This window comes from Myodes glareolus, chromosome 23 (genome assembly GCF_982192425.1).
Source record: "Myodes glareolus chromosome 23, mMyoGla1.1, whole genome shotgun sequence".
Classification (NCBI taxonomy): domain Eukaryota; kingdom Metazoa; phylum Chordata; class Mammalia; order Rodentia; family Cricetidae; genus Myodes; species Myodes glareolus.
Window position 1 is genome coordinate 57,634,247 of NC_142048.1, and position 24,242 is coordinate 57,658,488.

Sequence of the window (24,242 nt, forward strand, 5' to 3'; positions counted from 1 at the left end):
TCTGTGGTCCCTAGGCCTTTGGACACCTGCATTCCCCCACTGTTCCTTGTCACCTGATTTGTTTTCTTCCTGTGTCCTCTCTCGGTATCCAGTTGACCCTGTGTTCCCCTCTCCTGTGTTCTTAGACCCGCTCCCTCATCCTCCCTGCTGTCCATGGAGTGGACAGCTCACAGCAGATGCTGAGATGCCCCGGGATGTGTGGGATCCTGCACCATCTCTCATCCCGCTGTCTCTCTGACTCCTGATCTGACTCTCAGAGCCCCTCGCCGTGAGTTCCCCTCCTCTAGCCACAAGCTCTCCAGGCCTTTGGTCTTTGGTCTCTCAGAAGGTCCTTTGTGCACACATCACTCACACAAGTCAATGTTTTAATTGTTCTATACTTTAACTCAAATACAGTCTTGCATGCCCACATATAATTATCTATAAGCTCACTGGGCACATGGAAGGTTAAGTATCACACAGACATACACACACACACACATACACACATTCACACACACACACACACACAGTACTCTGAAATCCACCTCCAAGGACAATGCATTAGTGTATAATTAGTTTATATTCCCAGAAGCCCCAAGTGTCACTGTCTCAGACTCATTCACACAGAATGTTTTCAAACTTCTGCCTCAGCCAAGGGACACGAGGGTCCCCCATGGTTTTCCATCTCATCTCTTCAGAGAGAAACCAATTTTCCTTTTCTCTGGTGTGAACCATCCTTCCACTCTTCAGTTACTAATCTGAGAGCTAGTCTTCTATAGTAAGCAAGTGACTTTTGTGTCTAGCAAACAGATCACAATCATTTCCCCCAGCTTTGCTTCTCTCCCAGTGTCCTCAGTCTTTTCAAAGTTTTTAGGGCTTGCAGCTTCCATGTATTGGAGAAGTCACCCACATTGGTATATGTGCTTTGAATCTTCAAGAAAGTGTCCCATCACCCTTCATTCCCATGTAGAAGTGACCCGGCCCTTGTTCTATGAGATTTGTTAACACACAGCCTTCTCCACTCCCATCCAGGGTCCATTTTTCCTCAGAACACACAGGTCTAGAGTCCCCACACATCCAAAGATGCTCTCATTGCTTCCATTGAAGTAGCCCACCTCCAAGCTAGGATCTGACACATCTTTCAGGGAAACTCCCTTCCCATCTCTTAGTCTCCCAGCTGTCAAGGTTGGTCAGAAGCCCAGACACCCTCCTGCAACTCCATCCCAAACTACTGGTCCTATCCTGTCCCTCCTCAATGTTTCTGAGTCCAGTCCACCTGATCCTGTTGGGTTGAAGGCAAGGGGTGTATGCCATAAATGTTTATCAACACACAATGTGTGTTGTGATGGGTGGCATTGCCAACTGACAGAATCTAGAATAGCCTGGAATATAGACTTGGGGCAGTTATGATGACATCAACCGATACAGAAAGGACCCATTGTAACTGTAGGCAGGATCTAGGCTTAATAACCGGGGAAAGCAAGCTGAGCATAGGCCTGTAACATCTGCTTAGGGATGCCATGTGACCAGCTCATCCGCCCTCCTGCCATGGTGACTTCCTTGCCTGGATGAACTGTCATTGGGACTTCTAGCCTGAAACAAATGCCTTCTCTCTTAGGCTGCTTTTCTCGACGTGTTTTATTATCCCAGCAACACTGAGAGCAGCAACACAGCCTTTTGTGAAGACTGCCTTGGTTTTCATTATTACAACTTGCAAAACACATCGCATGTAACCACACAACACTACCCCTTGGCCCTGCTGTGCCGACGGTGTGTGGGGGGTTGCTGAGTTTCTGAGCAGAACACTAAGTCTGAAATAAGACTTGCCCAAGAATCCCCTTCTCCAGAGGTGGAGCAACTGAGGAAAACGCCAGCTTGAAATGAAATACAGACAGACTTAAGGATCGCTTCCCTAAGTCTCTTGAATTGAGGAATAGCATCTTTCCCGAGGGCCTCTTCTAAGGAACAGAAAGTCACAGCAGAAATACACGCAACCAAGACCCCCAAAGGCATTTACTTTCTGATGGATCTCAACCAGAGCAGGTAGACAGGTGAAGGTGATTGTCTGTAGTGGGTCACACACGTGATCACAGAGAGGGAGTGACCAGAGATCGTAATCCTAAAATGTGTGGCTGCAGGCTAGTACCATTCCTCGCTAGGAAATACCCTGCTGGGTTTATTAGTGAGCGTATCAGAAGAGGGGCAAAGGTGAGGAATGCAGGGGAGAAAGGCTGCTTCTACACAGCGTGCAAGGAGCAACACGGGGCAGGTCTGGCCAGGCATAGGGCAGTCTTCTCCCTTTGTTAAAACAGGAGCACGTGGGTGGGAGTGTTTACGTGTTTACTGGTGTTCTCTGATGTTTCCATAAGCTTCCTGCCATCTGGGGGATGGATCAGGTGGACAGCTTCACTCTGTGCTAGAAGCAGCTGTCACGAGATTCCAGGAATGGGCGATGTTCTTGTCACCTTCAAGGTCACTGTGGCACATCAGTAGGCCCCTCGTCCCTTCAGGTGAGAAGATGGCAGATCCACATGGCGAGATGTCTGGCAAAAGCAACACGAACTTTCTTCAGGTCTGAAAGGCAGAGAAAGTTCAGTTGCTTTCCTTGGTCCCTGCTCAGAGGAACAAAGGGCACATGTGCAGGGACCTCTGTGATGTTATCCACAACCCACAGAACAGTGACATCGGAGAACTGACCGCCCTCTCCTTGGACAATGGCAGATATGAGAGGTCACACTGGGTTTCCAGCCTGGGATCCTAGTGTGGTGCCACCCCACCCCATCACTGTGATCCATCTTTGTACCTCTAGGGACCATTTGCTGCTGGCTGTTTCTCTTAGTTTTCTATTGAGAGATCAATGTCGTGCATCCCGTGACAGGGTGGATGCCTCGGGCACAGCTGCCCGTGGACAGTTATGACTGACAGCTCCTTCAAGCCATGGTCTACTGAGGGCTGACCCACATGGCTGCTCTAGGCATCAGGAAATCATAGGGCAACACCACAACATAGATATTATGATTTCAAATACTTAGATTAGTCTTGTGACCACAAAGAATGGGGACTTTCTGGTGGTGGTCGGGTGCATGTGTGTGTACACTCTTTTTAAGACTTTATTGTTTTATTTAATTGTGTGTGTGAGTACACGTGCACACATATGCACAGGCATGCATGTGAACATATATGAATTGAGTCCAAGTGCCTACAGAAGCCCAAAAGTAGAGTTAAATACTCCTAGAACTAGACTTATAGGGGGGTCATGATCTTCCCAACTTGGGTACTGAGAATCAAACTGGGGTCAATTTCTTAACTTCTGAGACAGCTCTCCAACCCCACATGTGACGCTTGATATTACCAATGTGAAATTTAACTCCAAAGGCTCCCCATGCAGAGACTCTTCGGGTTGCTCTGGTTCCAGTGACATTCAGAAAGCAGACCTGCAGCACAAGAGAAGGTGGGGGTTGGAGCCATGCCAGGCAGGCTCCACGGGCCTCTCTCTCTCTCTCTTTCTGGCCAGCAGTATGTCTCAAGTTACACTGTTGGGTGGCTGGAATTTCAATGTCGCTGCCCTATGTCAGGATGAACTCTGCTGATAATAAAGTGGAAGATGAAAAAACAAAACAAAAACAAATAAACAAGCAAAGAAAACTAGTCAGTTGTTGAAGAGCTGGACACCTGACAGAAAGGTCCAAAGCAGACCTGCAAGCTGGGGGCCCAAGGTGGGTTGGCCGGAGCTGAGCTGTTCTGTTAACTCTGTGAGTTCTCCCTCTGCGGGAACAGCGATGTTAGCAAAGGTTGGGCAGGGGACCATAAGCCTCGGGGATGCTGGGGATGCTGTCACTTCCTTGACTCTCCAGAGAGTACCCTCCTCTCTCCCAGCTGGGGCCTCTGCTCACTTCCCCAGCTCAGCTTCTGTGAGCACACCCCCTTACTATATGTCCTGCTCCAGAAGGGCATACATGATGTGACTGGCATGTGCCTTCCCTGAAACCCTTAATTCTTGAGGAAAGAGATGGAGTCTTCCACACCATAATTTGGGGGCATTTGGGGAAGAAACGGGGGTGCACCTGTGACCCCAGCACTGGAGACATGCCAACAAGGGCATCAGGAGCTCAAAGTCCTCTTTGCCCATCTACTGAGTTGGAGGCCTGCCTCGGCTGTATAAAACCCTGTCTCAAAACCCCCAAAACAACAACAGAGGCATTGGTGAGGAACACACCCTTGTGGTTTGTTCTGAGGAGCGGGGGCACTGGGAACTCCACCCCCACAACCTTTGTTCCTGCCTCACAGGAAACAGCTGGCACTCAGAACAGTGCCTTCCCACTTTGGGATCTCATTCCGGAATAGCCAGCTTTCCTGTATTCTCTTGAACAACTCTTTTCCTCATAGACATATTTTTGAAAAAGCTTCCTGCACCTTTGAGTTATTGATATGGGTGTCCTTTGAGTATCAGAAGGAACTGACTTTCACAGACTGACTTGCATACAATCTATTATACCCTTGAAGCCATGGGGTACACCTAATAGAAATTTAATAGTAATAGGAGTTTTTATCTCCTGCCACATGTCTTAAAATCTTATGACCTACTAAAGGCTGATATATTAATTTTTCTAAACTAGAGTTAATCCAGTCAATTGGTTTCTACTGTGATCTCATGACTTCACTAAAATATGTTTGTACATATGCATACAAAATAAAAAGGAAAAAATACTTTTTATAGACTTTCTATAAAATATACAGTCTACAAAATATAAAATATAGACTGTCCTAGTCGTTAGGGACAGCTATGGTTGAAAATGTCTAACAGCAGGAAAGAAAGCTGGCCGCAAGTCAGTTTGAACTATTTTAGAATTTACACTACATTGAGACCCCAAATGGGATAAAAGCGAGTGATGGGCTTAACTGGGCGGAAGTAGGAATAGGGGTGTTCCTGCGCTGCGTTTCTCTGAATTGGTGTCTTTTCCTAGGCAAAGAGCAATTGCTTTTTTTCTGGGAGGAAGCCACCCTCATCAAGTTTTTCCCCCATCCTTGACTCTCCAGAGTGTGGGAGCCTTTGATGCAAGAGACCAGAAGATTCCTGCCTGTTCCTCTTTGGGGCTGGAGCCATCTCCACCATCGTGACTGTGGAGAAGGAAGCTGGGCAGGGATGGCTCAGATCTTGAATAAAGTGGTTTGGTACTCCTGAGAACAAGGTGGGTGTTGGCACCAGAAGATAGGACAAGTCTTTAAGGGAAGGCGCATGGACTGTCGAGGAGAGGGTAGCCCACTGAGATTTCTCTGCAGGACATTGGATCCCCTGGAGTTAGAGTTATGGGTGGTTGTGAACCATCCTAGGTCTTGGAAACCACCTCCAGTCCTCTAGAAGAGCAGCAAGTGCTCTTAACCATTGAGCAATCTCTCCAGCAGCACAACATAAAACAGAATCTTTGTGTGTGTGTGTGCGTGTGTGTGTGTGTGTGTGTGTGTGATGTGTGTGATGTGCGTGAGAGAGGCAGGGGAAGGGAGGAGAGAACACGGGTGGACACGTGCTACATGTATATGGAAGGGTTTTAGTCCCTGTCTTCTACTTTGTCTGAAGCAGGGTCTCTTGCTTAATGGACCCGCAGCTCCCTATGGCTTCTCGCATCTCTACCTTCCGTCTTACCCTGGAGCGCTGGGATTACAGATGCATGCTACCAAGTATGGCTTTTATGTGGCTCCTTGGGGATCTGAACTCCTTGATTCTAAACTATATTTTTAAATAAATGTATTAATTTATATGTGCAAAATGTAAGTACTCCAGTGGGGCACATGGGGAGAGGTTTTGAGATGGCTACAGACCCATCACATTGCCCAAGAGTACTTCAGAGCAGTGGGCCACTAAAGGCTTACCTTTAGCCAGGAGTCTCCTGGGAATGGTGCTGGAACACAAGGTCCTGTCACACAGATTTCTGTCTTCCTGGTTCCGCTGCTTACACAGCAGTCTGCGGACAGGGACATGCTTCACAGATGGAGGCACAACTACACTCCCGTGGGATGGTGACGACTGCCTGGATTGTGAACTGGGTGAGTGTCTACGAGGGGTTGGTGTTTTCAGGCAGAAGGGACAGCCTGTGAGTTTCCTGTCCCAGCAGTGGTAAGGCTAGAGGGACAGATGGCAAAGGTGAGTGTGTCTTAGGAAGGCTGACGCTGCTGAGGGGGCAGCAGATACAGGGAAACTGGGTTCCTACTGTGGAACTCTGCTCAGGGGACAATAGATGGGAAACTGGGATTCCCCCCCTGTGGAGCTCTGCTTAGGGGGCAGTAGATGCGGGAAGCTGTGTTCCCTTCTGTGGAACTCTGCTCAGGGGGCAGTAGATGCGGCAAGTTGGGTTCCCTCCTGTGGAACTCTGCTTAGGGGGCAGTAGATGCGGGAAGCTGGGTTCCCTCCTGTGGAACTCTGCTCAAGGGGCAGTAGATACAGGAAAACTCTGCTGGGAACCTCTTTCTCTCCCTTTTGGTTGTCACTCCTGGCTCCTGCCAGGCTCTCAGCCCATGAGATTAACTCTGGCTTTCACTTTCTTGTTCTCTCCACCCCTGAGTCCTTCCAGGAAACCCATAGAGTAGCTGCTTATCTCCTCCTACACTTCCAATGCCACTACATGGATAATCTTGACAGACAGGCGGAAGCCATGAGCCAGGAGGGCCCAGATGTAGCGAAGGCAGCCTGGTGCTTATCCTCAGTCAGTCCATGGGGGAAACAAATATAGGAGGCAGCTGGCTCTGCGCAGGGAGGAAGACACAGTGTATCCCCATGGCTACCCTTCACCCGTTGGCAGTCTTGACCCCTCCTCCCTCAAGTTCATCATCTTTCTGGGCTAAATGGTTAGTCTTTAGGGGAAGTCAGGCAACAGAATCACCTCATTTGTAAACCTTTGAATCTATATATGCTCCATAATGTCAAAACTACTCCATAATTTGAGGGAGGAAATTATAAATATGGCTTTAAAAAATGTTTGACTATAGCATAGCATATTTTTGCCACTGACTTTGAAAGTTGGTACATAGAATTTTGGTTAAGGGTTGGTGAGATGGCTCGTGCCCACAAGCCCAATAACATGTCCTAGAGTCCACAGGAGAAGGAGACCTCCCAAAAGATGTCCTGTGGCCTCCATGTCAATGCTGTAGGGTCTCTCTCTCTCTCTCTCTCTCTCTCTCTCTCTCTCTCTCTCTCTCTCTGTGTGTGTGTGTGTGTCCACACACATACATCTCTGTGTTTGTGTACCTTCACTCTTGCATGTGTACACACACACACACACACACACACACACACACATGAATAAATGAACAAATGAACAAATAACATTTTGAAAAAGAAATATGGTCAAAGTTCTGATGTCTTGCAAAGCTAATGAACACATATAAATTTGAAAGAAAAGTTTGAAACATTGTTTCTAATGTTGATGAAACAGCCATTAAAGCTAGCCTCAACAAGGGGCAAGTGGGACCTTTGAAAACCGAAAGCCATGGGAGGTCGAGGGCTTGTCTCTGTTGTTTGTTCAGTAATAACTTCCAGGAGAAGGTTTTGCTGTAATCAGAGGCCCATCCCCCCCCCCCCCCCGTGACCCTATGGCCCATCCCCTCTGACCCCATGGCTCACCCCCTTGGTGACTTCCCTTTCTGACTTCCTGGAGATTAATATTTCCCTATTGATTTAGCACAGTGTGTGTGTGTGGAGGGGGGGGGAGTGTTTAGAATCCAAAATATCCCAAAGAGTTATCACAAATATTGTCATGTGATCTAGGCACCATGCCAAATTTTTAATATTATTACCAACATCAGAGAGGTAATTTTTTAACATGACATTTATCCAGGATTCTCTTAAAAACCCAACTCTGGAACCATCTGGAATAAACTGTGGTAGGCTTTGTCAACAGGAGTGGACACAACCCTGATGACAATGTGGGGAAAGAATGGATTTAAATTAAAGCCTCAAGAATCTGGGTAAAAAATACCCTTAGGTGGTTAGACACCAGAGCTGTTTCCAATTCATCAGTGAGCAGGGAAACCAAGTCGCAGGAAGAAGCGCGTGGCATCGCATGCATCTGTGTTCAAAAGGCAGAAAAGGCAGAGTGCAGAGCATTCGCCTGGTCATGCTCTGCCCGGGAGGTGATGGTGACTGCTGATCTGGTGATTCTACAGAATGCTGCCTGCACTGCTCCACCGCACAGTGGCTCTTCCTCTTCCCGCTGAACTTCGTGGATGCTTCCGGGGTACTCATCTAAACTCTTCCCTTCATGTCCCAACTGACCTGAGCACAGACAGCCTGGCATTATCAGTGAGTAAATTGTGCAAGGCAGAGTGTCTCTTCTACCCCAGGGGCACAGAGAAAGTGAAGTCTAGGATTGGCATTTGTGGCTAGCCACATGCCTCCTTGGATGAATTCCTGTTTCCATCAGAAACAAGAAAATCTTGTGGAGAGATAACAACTGTTGAGATCCTTGAGTGTCTGATGGGAATATCTTTAAAATTCTAGAAAATCTAGGGCCAGCGAGATGGTCCGGTGAGCAAAGGCACTTGCAACCAAACCTGATGACCTGAGTTTGTTGTCTGAACCCACACAGTGTCAGGAGAGAACTGACTTGTGCAAGTGTCCTCTGACCTTCACACCCAATGAATGAATTTACGAATGAATGAATGAATGAGTGTAAAAATAAAGAAAATCTTACAAAGTCTCATAGTCCAGCTTTGAGGTCTGCTGCATAGCTGCATAGACAGCTGCATGGTCGCCTAGCTACATGGCTGCAAAGACACATCAGGTGTTCACCAACTACATCCTGGCTGACTGTTCATGGCTTCAGTGTTGCTCTAATTAGAACAGGGATTGGCTGGGCTAGAACATCATTCTAAATTATGACAGCATTATGTCAACAGGAAATGGCCAATTAACATCATGCTGACCTTATCTGCCTCCTTATCTGCCTTCTAATCTTTGTTAGATTAGAACATGGACTCCCACATCTGGGAGCGCCTAACGACAATGATGTCATCCACCGCATCTCTCCTTCTCCCTTAACACCTCTTCCTGCACATCACTGGGAATCTCAGGGAGAAGACACCCGGTATCCCCACGACTCCCTTCACCGTCCAGGAGGACAACACTGTCTGTGTGGCCTACAGAAAAGATTCCTTCATGGATGCACAAGGTAAATGACCACACCCACGTGGGACAGAGGCAGGAGGATCCTGACAGCATCCTGTTCCATCCCATCTCAGCCAACAGACTGACCAGGCTGGGGCGGGACTTGGGAGAGCATCCTGAGGGTGACAGTGCTGAAAGGAGCGCCAAACAGAAGCTAGGCCATGTGACTCTCCTGGCATTCCTGTTGTCCTGTAGCACAAGGGAAACCGGGGAAAGAGAACGGGAGATCTATCCAGACCATGGCCGCAGCCTTCTCTCAATCTGTAACTATAGCTGAATGAAAGAGGAAAAATCCCTGGAACGTTGGTCTTAACTGACCTTTCACTGGTGGCTCAGCACTGCAGTGTAGAGGACCAATCAGTGTGGGCCAAGCTCAAAGTGACTCAGGCTTCCAAGGTTTTTGCATCTCCACGTTCTTCACATCCATATCCATATGTGTCTGACACACGTTTTAAGACAAATTTTAGAAAGAAGCAAAGAAAAATGGATTACCTTGGAGGAGGAATTTCCAGGCTTCAACTTGCAAATCATGTTCTTCCATGTTCTTTCTGGTACCACACAGTCCCTCCACCGACCACAGGTCTGGGCAGCCGACACGCTGAGCCTTCAGTGCAGGGTGGACAGCAGCAGTTGGGGATCTTCCTCCATGGGTTTGTTTGGATCATAAGAGGAAATCTGGGTACTTTTCCCTCCAGGAGACCAAAGGGCAGGGCGGGCACTGCAGCCAGAGCAACAATCGGGGGCAATGGAAAATCCCAGCTCCCAGACTATGAGTGACTGACTTCCCAGAGCGGCTCCTTTGCTCCTGGTCCCCTTTGTTTACGCAGTCATGTGCATTAGAAGACTTTTAGGCTTGTGGCACGGGACTCACGGTGGAGTTTTCCCCTCTGAGGTATGCAAGTCTACCTTCGAAACAATGGAGCTGAATTAAAATATCTCCTACGGCCAGAGTCGCTGCTTTCTCGACAATGCTAGCAAAGCCGATGCTGCATCTCATTGTACCGCCCGCTTCTCCAGTGACTGCCACAGCTGCTCCTCAAAATGAAGGTCCTTTCTTCAAGGAAATTGCAGAACAATATTTTATAATTATCCAACGCTGACTTCAAATGAACTGCATTGTAACTTTCCCAAGGAATTCGAGACCGTTGTTATGAAGGCATCGAAAAGAAGGGGAAGTGGTGAAGACCGGCCTTTGAAGTCCTTTGGGATTTAATTGCCCATCAGGCCACGGAGAGTCTTGGCACATGACCGTTTAATAATAGGAAACTCAGTCTTGCGACAGGAAGGAAGGTGTAATTCATCAGCGCTACCCACCATTTACATGGCCGTCCACCCAGATTTCTGGGGAAAAGTGCAGAACGCGCACTTTTAAGTAATTTATGAGCCTTTGAGTGGTGTTAAAGCGACCGAGTCCTGGCAGTAAGAGAGATGTTTGTGGACAAGTGTGCTTAATACTTTTAAAAACTTGAGCCATAACTATGTTTGCCTGCTACCCAATTATTAGAGTCACTGGGGTGATTTCCGTTTCCTTTTTTTTCTTTAAAGAAAAATTAGGAATTCTGATAAGTGGAGGAATACCTTAAAGTGTTTAATAACAAGAATACTGCTTTATATCCAAACAAAACCAATTTTCTGACAGGTCTCATTTGATCCCCACGAGACTCAATTTAAACATATCAATGAATTGTCACACTTTCCCACGGGCCTTGAGGCACGCTTGCCATAAAGAAATACAGTCACCATCTTTTTCTCAAAGTTTGATCTAAACAGATCAGGCTCTGGGGCCTTGGGGTTTGTGGAAAGAGGGGACCCTGGACTGAGCCCTTCTCCCCCTCCTTTGAGTCCCCTAGAGTTTATGGGGACCCTGTAGCTGGCTGGTGCCCGTGTCCCCTCTGATGACCTCTAAAGCCAAGAGCATCACTCCCGTCTGGACAGAGGTTTCCAGGTGTGGGATGCCGAAACAAAACAGGAGAACGACGGTGTTCAACCTTCAAACACATTAGGACCATGTCGCTAACATCCAAGTCCGCAGACTTGTGCACACAGGGGGCCCTCCCTCATTCTCCATCACATGTCATATGTGCTATATGCATGCCTAGGTGCACACACAGAGCATCAAGACCCTTGTCTTGTGACTGTGCTGTGTAATAGTCACCCTCAAACTCCAAAAACCTCAGCATGCGAGCATAAGACATTCATTTGGTGCTGTGCCAGTTATACAACTGACATCGTAAACACACATTATCAGCTTACCATTTTAACGGATGGAGAGATGAGCTACAATGCAACAGGTCAGTAATTCCCTCAAGGTCATGGCGTTGGGAAATGTGAGCCTACTGAACTCTGATGATCCTTGCAATCCCCGAATTCCCGCACGCGGAGCACAGGTCAGACCCTGCTGGAACAGCCTGTAACAAGCTTCCGCGCTGAACTGACACTGAGCAAAGTCCTCCTCACCGAGTACACACATCATCAGATGCAAAGAACATAACCCTGCTCCGTTGGTTGCTTCCTGAGCAGGTATTCATTCGGTTACTTGCAGAGCTCCATTTGAATACGTGCAAGCAGGCAACTTCCTAGGGAGGAGAGTATGTTGGTTGATAGAGTCCTTCTGTTCTGATTTGATACGACTTTTGTGATGGCCTTACAAGATAAGAAATGCTGAGACAATAGCTCAGTGGGACAAGTGGTTGCCACACAAGTCTGAGAACCTGAGTTCGGATACCCAGGACACACATAAAAAGCTGGGTGCACTAAGCAATAGAGAGGGTGCCTGAACTGGCCTTGCCCTGGAGTCACACTGATGATTATCTTAAATATCGCCATAGAACCTTCGTCCAATCCCAGATGGGAACAGAGGCAGAGACCCACATCGGAGCACTGGACTGAGCTCCCAAGGTCCAGTTGAAGAGTGGAAGGAGTGAGAGTATGAGCAAGGAAGCCAATGAGGGGCTCACCCACTGAGACAGTGTGCCTGATCTAATGGGAGCTCACCAACTCCAACTGGACTGGAAATGAACGAGCATGGGATCAAACTAGTCCCTCTGAATGTGGTTGACAGTTGGGGCAGACTGAGGGGCCACTGACAATGGCACTGGGATTTGTCTCTACTGCATGTACTGGCTTTTGGGGATCCTATTCTCTTTGGATGTATATCTTGCTCAACATGGTTGTAGTGAGGAGGGCCTTAGACTTCCCACAGGGCAGGGTGTCTTGCCCTCTCTTAAGACTGGAGAGGGGTGTGTGGAGGGAGTGGGAGGCAAGTGGGAGGAGGGGATGAAGTGGGAATTTGGATTGGTATTTTTTAAAGTAATAAAATAAAATAAGCTGGGTGCAGAGCTCCATACCTGTAATTCCAGGTCTGGAAGGTGCAGACAGGAAGATTGTGAGCCTTATCTGCTGCATAGTCTAGCTGCTCAGTGAGCTCTAGGCTTATCGAGAGAATCTATCTCAAAAATAAATTTTAAAAAAGAGTAAGTGGAGGACAATTGAGGAAGATACTCAATGCTTATCTCTGGAACATTTGTGTATGATTGTGTATGAGCACATGTGTGTGTATGCATGCGTGGCAGTGTATTTTTGGAGAAGCTTGCCCGAGGTAAACAAAACAAAATGGTGGCTTTAAGTTACCTTTGCTAGACACACTGTATTATTTGCCAGACTGTAGAGATGGCTATCACAGAGGAGCCTTCGAGATAAGCAATGATTGAGTCTAGGTGTGAGCACAATTATTCAACAATAAATTTCCCATTGGAGTCTAATGCCCATCTACGTTGTCCTTCAATGTCACTGGGAAAGTATAATTTAATTGTTAACATAATTTAGCATCTATGCAGGAGTTTCAGCATCTCTGATAGAAGGATCTACTTGCTGTGATAAACACTGCACAGCCAACCATACGGGGCTGTGCCTGCATCGAGCAGTTTGCTGAGGGAGTCGTAAGCGCAGCCTGCCCCATGCATTCAAGTCACTTACTTTATGCAGGTTTGTGCCAGGCAGCTGGCTGCACCTCAGGAAATCTGTTCCATCTGATCCCAGATTTCAGGGTCGGTCTGGGGACACAACTGTCTGTGCAAATCAGTCAAATACATGCTTTTCTCGTTGCATTCTCAAGTGACAAGCTGCCTATATGCAACATATTTGCAAAGTTGCATCTACCATAATGCAAGAGTAGGAAGGCATACTCCTGCTTGGGTTAGGATCCCGGCAACTAAGAGTGAGTGACATCATCTCCAATGTAGCCCTTCAATGCATTCATATAAAACCTGTTATTAGAGCGTCTGCCACATAGAAGGGTGTTGAAAGAAGGGACTAGTCCTAATATTTTAAGCCCCATCCTTTATTCGTCTGAATCCATTTACTCCAAATGGCCTACAAGAGATAGCAATTTCCCTGCAGGAACCCACTTGCTCTGGCAATGCTTTAGTGGGATGTGACTTTGCAAAAGCTCATTGTTATCTGTTTTCTATGTCCTGCTTCCTGTTGGAATTGGTGCTCATCAGTACCCGCCCAAAATGTGTATAGGTTTCGGAGCTGCAGGGATATTCCTAATGTTTTTGCCGAGCTTAAAAAAAATAATCGATGCTTCCAGAGAGTCTGCTGTGAAGTGTGACTGTCTGACTTGTCCCTAGAGGTAACCGAGAGGCACACACACACCACACTGACTTCAAAGCAAACAATGGCCTTTTAACAATAATTATTAATTAATTAATAGATAACAACCTTTGAAAGGGTGCCAAGCAAACTTTTCAGCAGCATTTTCCACATTAAAAAAAAAATCTATAAACCTTTCTTATTTTGACAAAAATAGCCACCTCCAGCTTGACCCTCATAACATTTGCTTCAGATTAATTTCTTTTTTTAACTCAAATGTTTTGTTGCTAAATCCCATTTATGGCTGAGTACCTCATTTTGAATAAAAATAGAGCTCCATCTTTTTGGGGGGGGGCATAGCCTCCAAAATACTTGGCAGATTCAGAAAATGTGTTTGGAAGTCACGGAAACAAGCCACTCCCATTCATTCTTATTGATTGTCCCGTATGTGCTAGAGTGTGCACCCTCCCCACTCTGTTCTTCTTCTTGCCCATCTGTTTATAGCATGGCCATTCCCGAGACCCGACGAGGCTAAGGCATGCTTGCACATGGCAGTAACCCCATCTTCTCTCTATGGCTGGATGCAAAGGTCCAGTTCTTCCAGCAAGGTCACATGTGCCACTGTGCACACACGAGCTGGTTTGTCATCTTTTGCGACTGCAATTTTTATTACATGGGCTTTTGGACAGTGTCACACACTTGCATAGGGAGGGTGACCTGGTAACTCTCCCCACACCCTTTCTTACCTGGTTACCTATACTGTTTCTCACATTTGTGCCTTCGTTTTGCTTTGCTTTGGGACCCGTTCATTTTAACATTGGCCACCTGTGTGATCGACTGCAACTCTGGGCATGCGACTGAAGACAGTAACCAGTCCCCTTCCCCAGGGCCAACAGTAGCCAGTGCCTAATGCCTTTATCTGAAGGTTCCTCTGGGATTGCAAAGTTCATCCTAATTAATTTAGTTTATTAGTTCTATTAATTTAGTTACAATATCTGGAGAGCAACTTTTCTCCTCATCAAATATTCTGGCATGTCCCATGACTGAGGCAGAACAAACACTGTACCCTGTTCTGTCCTCTGATCGCCATTCCAGAGAGGTGGCCAGGTGGTTACAGGCGCCCCCTCCAGCCACTAATGCTTAGGCTATGGTAAAGATCCTGCCAAACTGCCAAGGAAGGCTGATATGCACCCCAGTTGTCTGGATCAGCTCGAGAAGTGGTTCCTGGGATGCCTTCCCTGCAAGCATGAGCTTCACATTTCCGGCGACCTGCCCAGACAGCCGTGCTGAGTGACATTACACCGGCCCAAGGCTGGTTTGGCCACTAAAGGAAAGTGGTCTTCCTGGGCCTACTCACAGTCAGGAGTGAGTGTACAGGCCTCCCCCTGGGAGAGCAGCCTGCCCAGGGCCAACCTAGCACATTTACACGGTCACCCTCCATTAAAGCATTGGGGGATCTGGAGGGGGCTAGATTCTGGGCACCCCTGGGGGTTGCAGCTGCTGCTGTGTTGGCATCGATAGAAGTCATCCTCCAACACGGAGAATACATTCCGAACCCTAGAACCTCACCAGACACCTTCAAGAAGCAGAGGGCTGAGCATGTCCTCAGGCCGATGACTTCCTTCTGTGTCTCCACGGGGTAGGAAGAGGGAGAGGATATTACTACACCCCCAGTGACCCATGTGGCTGTTCCTATAGTGTCTGCTTCCCTGCCAGCTTCCTAAGGGCAGACACTGAGGACCTGCATTGCCTTCCCATGCCCAATGCATGGCTCTGTGCATGGCACAGAAATGATAGCACACAGCTCAGCTTCCACCTCTGGCTCAGCAAATTACAGCAGGTAGAAAAGCAAGCCACGGGGAACTCTTCCCACCTGGTCGGCGTTGGGCTTCATGAGTTCCGAGCTTCCCCGATGCCACGTGTGACGTGGGGCTCCCAGAGAACACTTCAGAATGTGGCCTGAAGAGCCACCTGTATGGCAAGAATCACCTCCATGTCCTTTAGATAATGACTCTGCATGAAGAGGCCAGATCTTGGGTCTCTTAGCCAAGATCCCTATGGGTAGTTTATGTTTAACAAATACAGAGCGAACAGAGCAGTTGTGCTCCTCAATCCCGGTGCCAGCCTGCACCTTCCAGCACCTGCTGGGTCCATAGCGTGGACACGCTGACTTCCAGGACTGGCATCTGTCACTGCCGTTGTAATGCAGCTCCTCCTTTCTTCCGTTGAGAGGAGGCTGCACCTCCCTGAACACGAGGCGCCCTGGTCATCAGTCTTCTAGTAGATGTGATGTACCCTGTGCCACATGCAGCTCTGGTAGCCTCCTGTGCCACCTCCCGACTAGGAAACAAAGAGGCAGAGCTCCCGCTAGTCTGTAGTACAGGAGCTTGACTAGGGAGATCGGACCCCTTTGATCTGGGTTTCCATTCTTGTCGGAAATAGAATTTATTGATTGACACAGCAGATCAGCAGCAAGCTTAGCATTTATTGAGAAGAAGAAATTTTGTGAAAACCAATACCTACCCATTAGGGGGCAGTTTGGAGTGCTTCACCAGGAGGACCATACTGGGGTGCTTCAGATACTGGTGTGGGGTGTTGAGTGAGCAACCTGCAGCAAAAGATATTTCCTAATTGTATCTTTATGCAGGGCTGGAACTCCACGTGACTCAGGGCTTAGACCAGAGTCAATAGTGCAGAGCCATGCTGACAGCCTCCAAGGGGAGTGGGGTAAGAGAGGAGGGTTCTTCAGGGTGCTGAGAGAGGATGAAAAGGAGAGGGGAGGGGACCTGGAGGGCCAGACACACACATCCTCTGGTCCGACACTCCTGCCTCGCCCCAGCCGTGGTTTATGGAGTACTCACAGCTCTGTCTGACTCCATTAAGCACTTCCATTTCCCTAAAAGACAAATTAATCTATTTTACTAGGCTGATAATTGGAGAGTATTAAACCTAAACACCACCTTAAAAGTCACGGAGAGACTTCCAGCTGTTTCTCTCAGGAAGTGCAGTCTGCTGGCTGTCCTGGAGTCACGGGCCATCCGAGGACACTGCGCTACCCAGGCTGGGGCTCGTCAGCCTTGACCCAGTGGCCAACTCTAACTCTATGTTAGAGCTCATGGCCCAGCAGAAAGGTCCAGCAGTGACCTTGGTGCCTGAGGGCCCTGACCAGGGAACTCTGTCTCGGTGACCTCCTTGTGTTCTCGGCTCTACTGTCCCCTCTCCCATTTACCCTCAGAGGTTGCTCTCTACCTGCAAAACATGCCACTGGACCTAGGAGACCACAGAAATTCCCTGCCATGTCCTCCTCAGGAATGCCACCTTCCTGGGGAGCCCCACCTCCCCCACTGTCTCTGGTCAGGTCACAGGTCATTCATCCATTACCCAGGTCTACAGGTCTATGGAAGAGGGTGCTCAAACAGGCTGAGGTAAGAAGCTGGTGCTCACGTGGATCCTCTCTCTCTAGAACACTGCAGACCGTGGCCATTCTGAGTCCTTGCCACCAGAGCCAGCGTTGAGTTTATGAGCTGCTTTTCTCAGGGGTGTGACAGGAAGCCTGGGAAAGCAACTTAAAGACAACAGAGTTAGTTCTGGCTTACAGTCTGAAGGGGTACAGTCCATCATGGTGGAAGGAGTCAGAAGGCAGAAGGAGTCAGAGGCAGCTGGTTACATTGTGTCTACAATTGGGAAGGAGACAGGTGAAAGCTGGTCCTGAGTCTGTTTTCCACTGTTTTTCCTTATTTCTTTAAGGAATGGTGCCCATGTTGGTTTCTGTTGCTGCACAAGGCTCTACTCTCCAAAGTATCCTAGTTATTACCTTGTTTGATCCAGAGTTAGCTCAGTTCCAGTTCCTGATACTATTAAAATATCTGATAGCCCCATGCACTTGCAAACAGCACTAAATGAACCCAGTGGGTATTACTATTTTTTTTAAAGAGAGAAAACACATGAGGTTGGAAGGGAAAAGTGTGTGAGGGTATATGGCAGGAATAGGAAGGGAAGAACTCCAAACACAATATATCCATGGGAATATTAAATAAAATACATTTTAAATAGCTGAAGCAACATTCCTAAAAGTAACTTTTTTCACTTTTTTCCTTTTGTTGAAACTAAATTCTTTTCTCATACTGATATCTCATACTCATTCCTGACCAGAATTTCCCTTTTCCCTCTCCCCACCAGTTCCTCCCACCCTCCTCCAGATCTACTCCCTTTCTGTCTCTCATTGGAAAATAAAATACTTCTTTTTAAAATTTATTTATTCTTATTTCACGTGCACTGGTGTTTTGCCTGCATGTATGTGTGAGGGTGCTGGAATTACAGACAGTTAATGAGCTGCCATATGGGTGCTGGGAATTGAACCCTGGCTCTCTGAAAGAGAAGTTAGTACTCTTAACCACTGAGTCATCTCTCTAGCCCCAAGAACAGGCTTCCAAGATACAACAATTAAGCATGAAATACAATCAAATATGGTAAGATGAAGCAAAAACTATCATACTGAAGCTGGATATGGCGACCCAACGGGAGGAAAAGAGTCCCAAGAGCAGGACCCAGAGACATAGACCCACTCATTGAACGTAACTTCCAAATGGGTAAACTATAACCACCTGGGGCTGGAGAGATGGCTTAGTAATTAAGAGCACTGACTGTTCTTCCAGAAGACCCAGGTTCGAGTCCCAGCACCCACATGGCAGCTCACAGCTATCTGTAACTCCAAGATCTGACACCCTCTCACAGAAATACATGCAGGCAAAACACCAATGCAAATAAAAATAAATAAATAAATTTTAAAAAGGTAAAAAAAAATAAGTAAATAACCACTTGCTGGCGCTGGGTACTTCCACAGCTCCACAAGAAAATGGCAATAATATGAAAATGGCATATATGAAAAGTTCATTGTGTGCACTCAAAAACAGCAGAAATAATATGACCAGTGAGGAAAAGATAGAGGATCAAATATTAGGTGTTGGTATTTAATATAAATATAATGTGAATAGACAGCTTAGATTTTATATCAATTACTAAAATAAGAGACTCAAAGAATAAAACAGTAAGTTATAGAAAAACATATGTGATCCTATGTCTGAGTGCGTAAAAAGTCTCAAAGTATGCAGGACACTGGACAAATGCTAAAGGAAAATAGAGAACAATTTTCACATTCACTGGGAAATTTCAAATTTCTTAGGTTAAGACATGAAATGAACAAAATTGTAATTCATGTAAATTCAGAAACACATAGAAAATAAGGTAATAATAGAGGTATAGTAATAAATTTATGGTAATAAAGGTGTGAAAGAAGCTTAGGTAGCCCAGAAAAGACTGTAAAACTGCAAGGATTGGACCGAAGAGACACAGAGTGGTTAAAGGCGCACACTGTTCTTGCAGAGAACCTAAGTTGGATTCTTGACACCCACACTGAGGCTCACGACTGTGTGCAACTCCAGTTCCAGTGTGCTCAGCACCCTCTTCAGGCCTCCATGGGCACCTGCATGCACAGAGTGCACACACACACACACACACACACACACACACACACACAGGCACACACATGTACACAAAAGTAAACCTTTGTTTTTTAATCTAAAGGGATAGGTGGAGAATCGAGAAGATGTATATGCTTCCTCACCCAAGAACACTTGGCTTTGTCAGCAACTAGAGAAAAGAATGTATGTCACAACACACAACTGTGACATCTGGAGCCTTTCATGGGAGGAGTGGAGAGGGGGTCATTCTCACACACAGTTGGGACAGATCTTTTTAGAAGCCATTCAGCAGTGTATGGGACACTCTGCTGCTTGGGACCTGGGGATCATCATTTCTGCGGGCCAAAATCCGTCCTTGGGAAATGATGCGAATTTAAACAAAATGTATAGAACCCATCCACTTAGATACTGTTTCTAACTCCAAAACAATTCCTAAAGGCAGTGATACCTAACTTCAGGAAAATAAAGAAACACAGGTGTCCTGTCCATATGCAGGATAGGACACAGCCATTAGGTGAAGTCCCTATAGAGGTTGGAGCAGCATCCCTCACAGGCAGATAGATTCAGGATGGCAGGTGACAAGCAGAACCCCAATCTGTCTGCCTTGCTCAGAAAGCTCCCACAGTTAAGTGGGTGCAATGTGGGTGCAGATATTCAACTCCTGGAGAGCGTCTGACCCCTTGAACTGTGTTCCCTAAACACCAAGGCTGAAGAAGCATTTCTGTGTTCAGGACCTTGGAGAACTCCAGTAGGGTGGCGAGAAAGATGACAGCCACAGGCTGACGTCACTGCCTCACAGAGGATGCTTGCTGTGGGATCGCTGCTGCTGAGTCAAGCAGGTGGTAGCTGGAGAAAGCCATGACAGCAGCCTCTAGAGAGGACAGGGTCACAGCCATGGATGCACATATATACAAGAACTTGGCCTTCTTCCTGAGCAGGCAGGTGAAGCTGAGTGAGATGGAGTGTTTACAGATCCTGTCTTTAACCTGGTGTGGCACTGAGTTCAGGCAAAGCTTCAGGTCCCAGAAAAGAGAATAAAAGTGAAGCAGAATGATGTCACCTCACTCAGGTATAGGCTAAAGGGACAGAGCAGAGGGAACTCAGAATGAGCATGTCACTTGGTGGCTGTCCTAGGCTTTGGGCAGTGTGTTCTGTTGACTCTGTTATGCAACCTAAGTTTGCAAGGACTTGAGAGAGTCCTAAGAGTCAACAAAGCTGCAGTAACCCGTAGGCACTCAATGCTGTGCCCTGTGCTGACCCCATTCATGGGGTAACTTCCTGCACGTTGTCCTGTTTGTCCATGCTGGGAACCTCATCTTGATTCCGTGTAGTGAGTCTGTAGTGAGTCACTGAGTATGCCTCCTGGGGAGAGGGCAGCCTCACAGAGAGATCTGGGAAATGCATTCCAGGGCAACACTTTTTGGGGTACCTTGCAGCTGGTATGGATTCCTGTGGCAGCCCAGACCACACAGAAGTAAGGGTAGTCTAAGAAAGTCCTCAAAATCAGGCTCTGCCATTGCCCTCCAGGAAGTCACATGACTTTGATATGTACATATCAAAAGGAAGGAAGGACGATTTACACGGAATTTGTTTTGCAAATAACCATCTGTTCATATACAATGTGTTGAAAAAATGATTTGCCCCTTTAAGGTTCTTCCTTTGTTTCTTTTAAGTAACTTGGTTAAGGGGGCTGGAGAGATGGCTCAGAGGTTAAGAGCATTGCCTACTCTTCCAAAGGTCCTGAGTTCAATTCCCAGCAACCACATGGTGGCTCACAACCATCTGTAATGAGGCCTAGTGCCCTCTTCTGGACTGAAGAAAGAATACTGTATACATAATGAGCAAATAAATAAATATTAAAAAAAAAGTAACTTGGCTAAATACATTTTATTTAACGTTGCTACCTATTAGTGTACCTTAGCACTAGCATCAAATTCTATGTAAAGGACACACATAAAATATCATGTTACTTCCTAAGTAAAAGGGAACCGCCAATAAACGCTTGCCCAGATTGACAGACTGAATTCTAATACTTGAAGCTAGGTAGGATGACTGGGGAAGTGATTGCCTTGTAACTATGAGGCCCTGAGTCTTGCTGGCAAGCCAACCTTTTCTAAACAGTGAATCCCAAGCCAACTGGAGAGATCTTCAAACAAAACAAAAGCTACAACATGGATGGCACCTGAGAAAGACACCCATGCCTATCCTCTGGCCTCCATACATACCTGCACACACACACAAATATTAGAAAGTCTCTGGTTGTTCTTCTCTTCTGGAAAATGTATCAACTACGTTCTATAAAATATTGGCTATCGCATGCCATAAGGTATAAAAGAAGGTGACAAGGTCATATTTTCAGTTTCAGAAGGACTAAAGCTTCTGTGTGGCCAGGAACTATAGGAGTCGGGCTCAGAGAAAAGACCAACACTAGGCCCACCTGCCCTTTGGAGGGTGAGGGAGACTACTTAAAGGTCAAGGCACACAGAATGACAGCGGCAGATGGATGCCAATCCCCACACAGGCACAGAGAAGATCTGAGGAATACCAGATGAGGGGTTCTCACCTTGTGACCGGGTCTGACTCTTGAACTATGGACCCGACAATTAAAGAAGAACCAAATTAGGTTTATTGTAACATGTAAATTTCAGTGAATATTTTTTAAAGTTGATATAAGCTTTTATATTCTTTTAGTTTAAGGTTACTAGTCTATTTGGGTGGAAGAATTTTTATTTAAAATGAACCTAACAAAATCTTAGAACAAATATTTTACCAAATCACAGAATGTAAACGTCTCCTTTCAAAAGGAACAGAGAGGGGCAGGGGAGAGGTGGCTGAGCCAGAATTTGCCACAGAAACATGAGGTCTTGAAGTCAGACTCTCAGAACCATGTAAAAAGCCAGGAGAAGCAACATGATCCTATCACCCCAGCACTGGAGACTTGGAGACGGGAGAATCCCTCCACGTCACTGAAAAGCCACACTAGCCAAAACCACCAGAGAGCCAGGCTAGCCGAACCCATGAGAGAGCCAGGCTTGCTGAACCTGTGAGCTCCAGGTTCAGTGAGAGACTCTGTCTCAAAAAGTAAGGTGGAAAGAAATGAAGAATGACATGCAACATTGGACATGGACTCCTTGCCTATATTCACACACACACACACACACACACACACACACACACACACACCTGAATTGTGTACCTTACATACCTGTGCACACGCAGGCATATACACGCAAGAAGTAGATTAAAAGAAGACACTGCCCTTGAACAAACGTTAGTGGTTCTAGTGGGGCATCCTGGAAGGCCCTTTAAGGGTGGGCCTGAATAGTGGGGAGCAAACCAAAGGTCTAGGCCGCTTTCCTGTTTGAGACTTTCTTGTGCCTGTTGGCTCAGTAGGGGTCTTGGATGCTTTGGATCTCATTATTATTTGAAGTTGATCTTAAGGTACTGCACACTTCTGAAATTAGTATTTCATCCTAGACATCAGCATCTGATGGAGGAGGGTCATCTGTCTATGTTACTTTCGTTGGTTAATAAAGAGACTGCCTTGGCCTTTGATAGGACAGAAAATTAGGTAGGCGGAGTAAACAGAACAGAATGTTGGGAGGAAGAAGATAGTGAAGCAGTCGCCATGATTCTCCTCTTTGAGACAGCCGCAGGTTAGGATCTTTCCTGGTAAGCCACCACCTCGTGGTGTTACACAGATTATTAGAGATGGGTTAATCAAGATGTGAGAATTAGCCAATAAGAGGTTGAAACTAATAGGCCAGGCAGAGTTTAAAAAAATACAGCTTCCGTGTAATTATTTTGGGTAAAGCTAGCCGCAAGCTGGGCAGTGGGAACGCAGCCGCTGTTCCTTCTACAAGCGTCAATTCCTTTCCCATTAGTTTTCCCCTCTTTCCCCCATGGAATTCTGTTTTAAAGGGTCAAATAATGATATGTCTTTGTCTTCTCCCCTAAGTTGCATGGTTGCATGTTTTAACACATGGCTCACTTTGTTCATTTGTTGCCTCTGAGAAGGAAGATGGGGACCCACCTTCAAAGGGTCTTCAGTAGGTCTCTGGATGATGCTGACCACACCAGCAGAAGGTCTCGCGTTAACCTTCGATGCAGTGACATGCCAGCTTTCCCACTCAGCACTTTCTAGACTTGTCTCCCCATCCTGAAGGCGTGCTCTATGTCACCCTCTAGATTCTCCACTTCCTAGCGACACTAGTGGGGTCTGAAATGCCATTCCACCCTCTTTACAGGGAACTGAACGGCCCATTTCCGGAACTTCCACGATGTCATAAAACACCAGCTACTTGAACCAGAAAGCTCAGAGGCAAAAAGAAGCTTGACTTTCCTGGGCATCTATTGCTCCAAAAAAGACAGCAATATGCAGGGGCTGATTGTTGCTACCCATGGAGAGAGGTACCTCAGGGGATAACCTGTGGTGGGTGGGAAATTAGCAAGACTGGTCTTCACCCTGAGAAGGACTTCATCAGGCAGTGTGATTTACTGTCCATACTACCCTGGCAATGACTGAAGGAAGGGTGTCAGTCTCTTGTGTGCCTCTGCTTTACCCAGGAGACAAGTGAGCTCTAAGAGACCAGGGAGACCAAGAGGCCTGGGACAACAAAGATACCTGGGGGACCAAAAGGTGTGGGGGACCAAGAGGCCTGGGGAATCAAAAAGCTAGGGGACCAAGAGACCTGGGGGGACCAAAAGGCCTGGGGGACCAAGAAACCTGGGACCAACATACATGATGGGACCAAGAGACCTTGGAGGACTCAGACACCTGGAAGCACTAAGGCACCTGAAGAATCTCAGAGACCTGGTCAGTGAGAGGGGCAAGACATCTAAGGGGACCAAGAGACCTGGAGGGAATCAAGACATCCAAAAGATCCAAGAGACCTGGGAACCGAGAGACCCAGAAAGACCAAGAGAAGCAAAAAGCCTGGAAGACCAAGATATGTGATGGGACCAAGAGACCTGGGCGGACTAAGACCTGGGAGACCAAAGGGCCTGGGGGGCTCTAAATCCCTGGGATC

At 47.0% G+C, this 24,242-nt stretch overlaps 1 long non-coding RNA gene across 7 annotated transcripts in view; it reads right to left on the bottom strand.

Moving 5' to 3' along the window:
- Nucleotides 1–1,967: 1,967 nt before the first annotated feature.
- LOC125414410 (uncharacterized) overlaps nucleotides 1,968–24,242 on the bottom strand; it is a 29,730-nt gene continuing 7,455 nt past the window's right edge. Inside the window, exons 1-6 of one of the 7 annotated variants that reach the window (XR_015736197.1) lie at nucleotides 17,177–22,961; nucleotides 16,594–16,628; nucleotides 11,393–16,340; nucleotides 9,632–10,552; nucleotides 3,335–3,416; nucleotides 1,968–2,556 (exon numbers count right to left, since the gene is read on the bottom strand). This is a non-coding gene — a long non-coding RNA (uncharacterized LOC125414410). Of the gene's footprint in view, nucleotides 2,557–3,334; nucleotides 3,417–5,850; nucleotides 6,101–9,631; nucleotides 16,562–16,593; nucleotides 16,629–17,176; nucleotides 22,962–24,242 lie in introns of those variants that run through there. The other 6 variants (XR_015736196.1, XR_015736199.1, XR_015736194.1 and 3 more) reach the window with 6 other exon arrangements.